We start from the raw sequence: 8,801 nt of genomic DNA on the forward strand, positions 1-8,801 counted from the left end.
GCTCATAAAATAATTTAATATAACTTATTTTCCTAATTATATATTAAATTCATGAAAGTTCTAATGAAATTAAATAAAACAAACAAACAAACAAAGTAAGATCAAATACAAGTGTTGAAAGTTATGACACAAATTTATTAAAAAGACTAACAATAGGCAGAGGTGAATCCAGAATTTGAGGATCGTGGGTGCCACTATCTTTAATGAAAACCTATCACTAGCGAGATCGAATTGCGGTGTACATTCAGTCAGTTCAATCTACTTGATTCACTTTGCTTTACAAGATGGTTCAGGAATAACCTACGTAATCAACAAACTGAAATAAGGTTTGATCAATTTAGTCTATCCATCTCGATTCAAATCAGATTGAGTAAAATAAAAAAAATGTGAATAAGAAAATCAAAAAAATATAAATAGGCAATTATACCCTCTTAATTCAGACATAATATACTTAAATCAAAGTCACAAACAAATTGTCATATATTAATAATTTTATTAAAATAAACACAAGCTAAAGGATCTTTACTAAAGTTGGAAATAAACCTCTGTCATTATGAAAAATACAAGCAAAGAAAAATATTTTCAATACTTCGATTCACACCTCAAAACAAACTCTAATCATAAGTAATTAGTATAAGATTTTTCTAACTATAAAATGAATACTTCAGAAAGTGCGAAAAGAAATCAGTGAACTAGCTACGATATAATATTAGCTCTAAGGAATGTTGGAAATCAAGGGAATAATAAAGTAAGAGTGAAAACATATTCTGATATAACATGAAGAAATGGAAAAGAAAAGATTCTGAAGCTACGATACATTGTAAATAAATGAAGGAACATTAGTTTTGTAGGGATAAAGAGAGAGGAAAAACAGAGAACACAACAAAAATTGAGAAAAAAAAAAGAGGGAAAAGAGATTCAAAAAGGTATTAGAATAAAGAAAATATGAGTTGTAGATCCGCCCCTAACAATAGGAGTAACATTATTAAGAAATCATTACAAAGCAAAAAGGAAAATATTTTTGTGTATTGCTTGAAATTGAGGAATGGCAGGGATATTTCTAGAAAAGACAACAACATGAATGACCAAGAACTCACAATATTAGGAAGAAAAATTAGTGTGGTATTAGAGTTAATAAAAAAATAGAGTAAATAATAAATTATGATTATTAAATAATAAGTAAGAATATAATGGGAAAGAAAAATAAGATAACAATATGACAACACCAAACGGATCTACCGTTACATAAAATGACTCTTTTTATCGTTATGTAATCACAGATTTAACAATATGATACAATAAAATAAAGTAACAATCAAAGCAAATATGGTTTTTAAGTTAACAATACAATATAGTAAGAACAACCATCCATACAAGTTGCCAATTAATAAGGAACTGAAGATCGATTGTGATATTCTCAATCACAAGAATATTTGTTTTGATATTCTCACACAAAAAAATATTAGTTTTGATTCACTTTGTATAATTTTCTTTTGTATTAGTCTTTTTTTATGGGGTCTCATTCTCTTTTATGTGTATAAAAAGAAGAATGGTATCAGAGCATTACACACTCAAACGAGTAAACTAATCACTTCTCTTCATTTTTTTAACAATGGCAGGCATCTCTCCATCTAACTCTCCATCTGAATTCTGTTAACTGTGGATTTTGACAACTTACTAGCACCTTCTTGCTTTAGTTTTAGTCCAAAAGTATTGATTTATGTTCCCAAACTAATGAGTGTGCAAATTGTAGGAATGTTGGACATTTGAACTATAATGAAGAAATCTAACTCAAAAAGGAGTGTTCTGCCTCATAAGGCAAGAAGGGGCGCAGCAGACCAAAAATGTGATCCGCAGAAGCTGGTGTTGAAGCTTAGAAGTTGATTGAAGAGAAGTGCGGACTGCACACAATTTGTGCAGCCGCAAAATATGTCCGCACTGACAAGAATTCAAAAAGTTCAGATAGTGTGCAAAACCTTGCTAGAAGTGAGGACCGCACACGGAATTGTGTGGCCGCAAAAGCTAAAGTGCTGTCGCAGATCAAATTGTGCAGCTGCAGAAACCCTTTACCTGCACACTCGAGTAATGTACGGACCACACATAGAATTGTGCGACAACAGAACCTCCCGAAGGGCATTTTGTCAGCAAATTTTGGGCCACTATAAATAGACGGGAATCACTTTTTAGGTCAAGCTTGGTAGTTTTTTGAGCTGTAGCCATTGTAGTTTACCATTTTTGGTAATTTGTGACCAATTTGGTTTTAAAACACCATAGTTTATCATTTTAATTTTACATTATGTCTTTAATTAGTGTTTCTATTTTCTTTCATTTTTATTATGAGTAGCTAGATATTTACTAGGGTTGTGATCCAACCCTAGTGTGTAAATCTTATGGGTAATTAATCTAATGTTTGTTTATGATTGGGTGTTTGTTATTTAGTCTTGTTCATGCTTTAATTTTAGAATTAATGGTTGCAAATATTGATTCATGCCTTTTTGACTTAGTCTTTACTTGAGAAAAAGGGACTTAGTCTAGGAAAACTTGGCTAACAAGAAATTGTGCTAGTTAAGGTTTTGACTAGCCTAATTAAAGGATTTAAGCTAGAGATAGGGAAAACTCGACTTGAGCTCATAACAACTATTTGGTTTGATACCCATTTGGGCTTGAGAAAACCAAATTAGGTAAAATCACTCTATGACCGAGAGGTATTGATTGGGCTATACTACACCCGAATCACTAAAATAAGTGTTAACATAATTAACCCATTAGGCTAACACATAGGTGAATGTTACATCCCCAGGATTTTTACTTATTTGAAAACAACCAAAAATAATTAATTAATTTTTAGTTTCATTTCTCTAGTTAATCATTGATAGTATAGTTTATAGAAGTAATTTGCAAAACCAACTTGTTTGGAGTATATTTAAGCTATTTCTTCTACACTCATCAAGTGTACACTCTAATACTCATATTTAACTCCCTGAGGAAATCGTCCTCGACTCATAGTTGGGTATTATTCTTCTAACGACCTCTTCCACTCATTGTTGAGTGTGAATTGTGAGTGGATCAAATCCTCTGAAACCAAATCCAACCAACACAACTCATATGTTTTACAAGCATATTCACATACCACTTATTTTGATATACCCAATACTAGAACATAAGTCATCAAGTTTAATCCGGTATCACAGCTGCCAATAAAGCTCATAGGCAATAACGACTTCGCAATTAGGAAAGCTCAATTCTTCAAACTGATGTGTGGATTTAAAATTGTATCTTAACTTGGGGCCAAAGTAATCATAGGCATATGCCTATTACAAATGGGATGGACCCCACAATCTCCCCATCTAGTCTCATTCACCTAAAGGAGGTAACACCGGTGTTTCTAGTTTGAGTGCATGCTGACAAGTTCTTTGCATAGCTCGAACTTGTCTCTTGGTACCACCTTGGTCAGCATATCCGAAGGATTCTCGCTTGTATGGATCTTCTTAACCTGCATAGATCCATTCTCTATCTTTTCTCGAATTCAGTGATATCTCACATCGATATGCTTCGTCCTTGCATGATACATGGTGTTTTTTCTCAAGTCTATTGCACTTTGACTGTCTCAATAGACTATATATTCCTTCTGGGGCAATCCAAGTTCTTGAAGAAACCGTTTTAGCCATACCATCTCCTTGCCAGCTTCAGTAGCGGCAATATACTCTGCTTTAGTTGTGGAGAGTGTGACACACTTCTTCAACTTCGACTGCAAGGATATAGCTCCCCCTGAAAAAGTGAACATGTATCCAGTATTAGATTTACGATTATCAAGATCACCTGCCATATCAGCATCCGTGTAGCCCTTCAAAATTGGATCATATCTTCCAAAACACAAGCAATCTCCTGCAATACCTCTTAGGTACCTGAGTATCCACTTGACTGCTTCCCAATATTCTTTTCTAGGATTTTCAAGGAACCTGCTAACAACACCAACGGCATGAGCAATATCAGGTCTGGTGCATACCATTGCATACATCAAGCTTCCGACTGCTGAAGACTAAGGAACTCTAGCCATGTTCCTTTTCTCCTCCACTGTTATAGGACACATATTCTTGCTTAACTTCAGATGACCAACAAGAGTGTGCTGACTGGTTTAGCACTTTTCATGTTGAAGCGTTCCAGTACACGTTCAATGTACTTCTCCTGAGATAGCCACAACTTTCTGCTTGTTCACTCTCGAACTATCTTCATCCCCAAAATTTGTTGTGTTGGGCCAAGTCCTTCATGTCAAATGACTTGGACAATCATTCTTCAACTTTGCAATGAGCTCCTTGTATTGTCCTACAATCAACATGTCATCCACATACAACAACAATATAATAAAGTTGTTATCAAAAAAATTTTTGAAGTATACACAGATCAGAATATGTCTTTATGTAAGTTTGACTTTTCATGAATGAGTCAAACTTCTTGTACCACTGTCTTGGTGCCTGCTTCAATCCATAAAGACTCTTATTCAGTTTGCACACCATGTGTTTCCTTTCAACTACTTCAAATCCTTCTGGCTCCTCCATATAGATCTCCTCTTCCAAATCTCCGTGAAAAAATGTAGTTTTCACATCTATTTGCTCCACTTCAAGATCTAGGCTAGTTGCTAAGCTCAAGATTGTACGAATAGAAGTCATTTTGACAACACGTGGGAAAATTTCATCAAAATTAATACCTTTCTTCTGTTCGAAACCTTTAACCACCAATCGAGCATTTATCTAACAAGCTTGCCATTTCCATCTTTCTTGAGTTTAAAGACTCATTTATATTTGAGTGGTCTTTTACCCTTTGGAAGTTCAACCAGCTTGTACGTGCCATTTTTTGTAGAGATTACATCTCTTCTTGCATAGCTTTCATCTACTGGTTCTTTTCTGGATGAGACAACACCTCCTTAAGACTTTTTGGCTCCCTCTCATCACTGATGAGGATATACTCCGTGGAAGGGTACCTGCATGACTCTACCATTGGCCTCTCTGATCTCCTCAGAGGTTGAGGTTGTTTTTCTTCCTGAGTGGGATACTCCACTTGCTCGACATCATCATCAAGTTGCTCCCCCTTCTCAGTAACCTCAACAGGTTGCTCTCCCTATCGGCAACCTTGTCGGTCGTACTTTCTGCACTTGTGGGATAGTTAGAATAATAAGGAATGGTAACAAGGTTAGGGATTATACCATTCTTTGTCTTCTCTGACTGATCATCTACAGCTCCAACTTCACTTTCTCGGAAGACTACATCTCTGCTTCTAATGACCTTCTTCTTTACATGATCCTACAATCTATACCCGAACTCTTCATCTCTGTATCCGATGAATATGCAGGGAACAGATCTATCATCCAGCTATTTTCTCTGCTCCTTTGGTACATGTGCAAAAGCTCTGCAACCGAACACCTTTAGATGTGAATAGGACACCTCCTTGTTAGTCCAAACTTTCTCTGGGATGTCAAACTCCAATGGAACTGATGGACTCCTATTGATCAGATAACAGGCTGTCTGAACTGCTTCACCCCAGAATGACTTAGGCAGTTTAGCCATTCTGAGAATGTTTCTCACCTTCTCAACAATGGTGTGGTTCATCCTTTCGGTGATACCATTGTGATGTGGGGTTCTAGGAACTGTCTTTTCATGTCTAATCCCGTGACTTGAATAGTACTCTTCAAATTCCCTTGAAGTGTACTCACCTCTATTGTCACTTTGGAGACGCTTTAGCTTTCGACCCGTCTCCCTTTCCACCAGAGCATGAAACTTCTGAAAAACTTGAAACACCTGATCTTTGGTTTTCAAGATATAAACCCAAAATTTACGTGAAGCATCATCAATAAAAGTAATAAAATATTTGTTATCGCCCATCGATTCAATTTCATTGGATCACAAACATCATAATATACTAAATCAAGCATATTCAATTTTCTTTCAGACAATGTCTGAAATGAGACTCTATGCTGCTTACCAAATAAATAATAGTCACAAGGTTTTACTGTTATACCTTTGCAAAAGAGATGAGTGATTTCCTAGCAAGAATCTGCAATCCCTTCTTGCTCATATGACCCATTCTTTTGTGCTACAAATCTGCAGAAATCTCATCTTGTGCCGCGTTCAATTCACCTCGACATATTTATGCATTTGTCTTGTACAACGTGCCACGAGTAACTCCCTTTGCAATCACCAATGATCCTTTGGTGAGTCGCTACTTTTGATTTGCAAAATAGTTCTGGTACCCATCTCGGTCCAAAGCAATTCCCGAGATCAAGTCCATCCACAAATCAGGTACATGTCACGCGTCCTTTAGAACCAATGTGCATCCGACATTTGTCTTGATACAAATGTCACCAATCCCCACAATCATTGAGTAACTTGTGTTACCCATTCTCACAGTGCCAAAATCACCTGCTACATATCTGCAAAAAAGATCTCTTACTGGTGTGGCATGGTAAGATGCCGTTGTGTCAACCACCCATTCAAACCCTGGACCTGCCAAGTGCATACATTCCTCTTCGTCATTTATGAAGAGAACAACATTATTATTATTATTTTCACCATGGCGGTTGTGTTGTTGTCATTCTGCTGGCCACTGCTTTCACCTTTACCCTTCCTTATATTTGAGCAGTCTCTTTTGAAGTCACCTGGTTGATCGCAATTGTAGAAATTTTTGGTTTTTGACTTGGATCGGTTCCTGGACTTCCCACAAGCTCCAGATTTACCATAATTGCTTGAACTCCTTTTATAACTCATGCCTCTACCTTCTGTGATGAGAGCTTGTCCTTAATTTTCAGACTTCTTTCTCATCTTCTCATTGAGTAGAAGAGCCGATGTGACGTCTTTCAACTCAATGGTAGTCTTACCGTGCAGGATAGTTGTTGCCAAATTATCGTACGAAGATGGCAACGAGTTCAACAACAAGATGGCTTTATCTTCTTCCTCGATTTTCACTCCGAGATTGGCAAGTTGTGTGATTAGTCCGTTAAACACATTTAAATGTGACAAAAAATTCGTACCTTCACCCATGTGTAGGGCGTATAACTGCTTCTTCAGGTACAATTTATTTGTCAACGTTTTGGACATGTATAGGCTTTCCAACCTTGTCCAAATACCACATGTGGTGTCTTCATCAATGTATTTACCACATTATCTGATAAGTGCAACTTGATTGCACTAGCAACCTTTTCATCCAGGTCAGCCCAATTCTCAACTTTCATGGTATCAGGCTTTTTGGCATCAGCATCTAGTACCTTATGTAATCCCTGTTGAATGAGCAGATCTCTCATCCTTCTTTACCATGTTGAGAAACAGCTATCTCCGTTGAATTTTGCTACCTCGTACTTTACTCCGGACATTTTTTTTTCACCGAGTATAGTACTACCAACAGTGAATAGTATTTCTGTGAACGAGCAGAACCTGTGCTCTGATACCAGTTGTTGGAAATAAATCTCCACAGTAATAATATTCACGATAATAAAAACGGAATAATAATATAGCAGTGAGATACGGTAATCAACAAGAATAAAAGAGTGATAATGACACCAAGATTTTCATGTGGAAAACCCTTTTGAATAAGGGGAAAAAACCACGACCCCGAGAGAAGCAACTGATATCACTATAGTAAGGAATTTTATACTTTGTAGGCCCGAGTAAAATACTGCAAAGACCACTACAACACTCAAAAGAAATAACCCTCTTTTGATATTTCACCTCACTACAATATCGCTTACACTCTCTATTTTCCTCATAGACTATTTTCTTATACCCTATCTGTGATGCCTCAATCTTTCTTTCTCTCTTTGTTGGTGTGTTTGAAAGAAGTGAAAGAGCTCTCCTTTTATAGGAGAAAATACTTAGCCTCCAAGAATGCTACAAGAGGAGCTTCAATTCTCCCCCATTCATTTCCAAACTTGGGGCCAAAATAATCATAGGCACATGCCTATTACAAATGGGATGGACCCCACAAGAAGTTCATTTAGCATATTGCATTTTTCCTTCTTCACGCCCATCATTATAAAAGATGTAACAAGGTTGTGTATCGTGTACGGGTAAAATCGTGGATAAAGTTACCCCCGATTTACCGATGAAAAAACGAGAAACAACGTGGTTCGACATTGGCTTCGGTAAAGCCGAAGTCGCCCACAGATCAGAGCCCGAGGGCACGAATGATGCGTCAAGAATCAGGCATGGCCAAACATAGGAAGAATCAAGCTCAAGCAAAACAAAGAAACGAAGTTAAAGGGAAGACGATTAGAGAGGACGAACGAGGAGCCGAAATATCCGCCATCAACCGGATATTACGGCACAGATCACGCCCGATATTAATTGCGAATCGTATTTTACTAGCTAGATAAAAAGGATTTTACCTTATTTACACTTGTGCTAGGATTGAAATTACTTACTATATAAAGGGGAGAACTTTTTCGTTTTTTGACCACTGTTGACACGCATATCAAAGCAATAAAGTTTACTTTTATCTTCTAGCTATTGTTCAAAGTGTTCTTCAGCTGATCATTTCTTTAGTTGCAACCGAGTTCATCTCTGAGGACTCGATTGGAACCGGTTTCCAGCATTCAAACCCAAAGACAGGCTTAATTGTTTCATCAAATTTGGTTTGATCGCCTTGTTTTCCTTTAATTCAATTGTTTGTTGTTCTTAGATTTCGCGTTAAATTAAATCACGTATCTTTTCAATCGCGTACAAATTTAATTGTTACTCATTTTAAGGGTAAACAAAGATAAGAGAGAGAACGACTCTGTTTGGAACAAAATATATTTACTCCTACTATCAACAGCA

Source organism: Nicotiana sylvestris, chromosome 7, assembly GCF_000393655.2.
Source record: "Nicotiana sylvestris chromosome 7, ASM39365v2, whole genome shotgun sequence".
Lineage (NCBI taxonomy): Eukaryota > Viridiplantae > Streptophyta > Magnoliopsida > Solanales > Solanaceae > Nicotiana > Nicotiana sylvestris.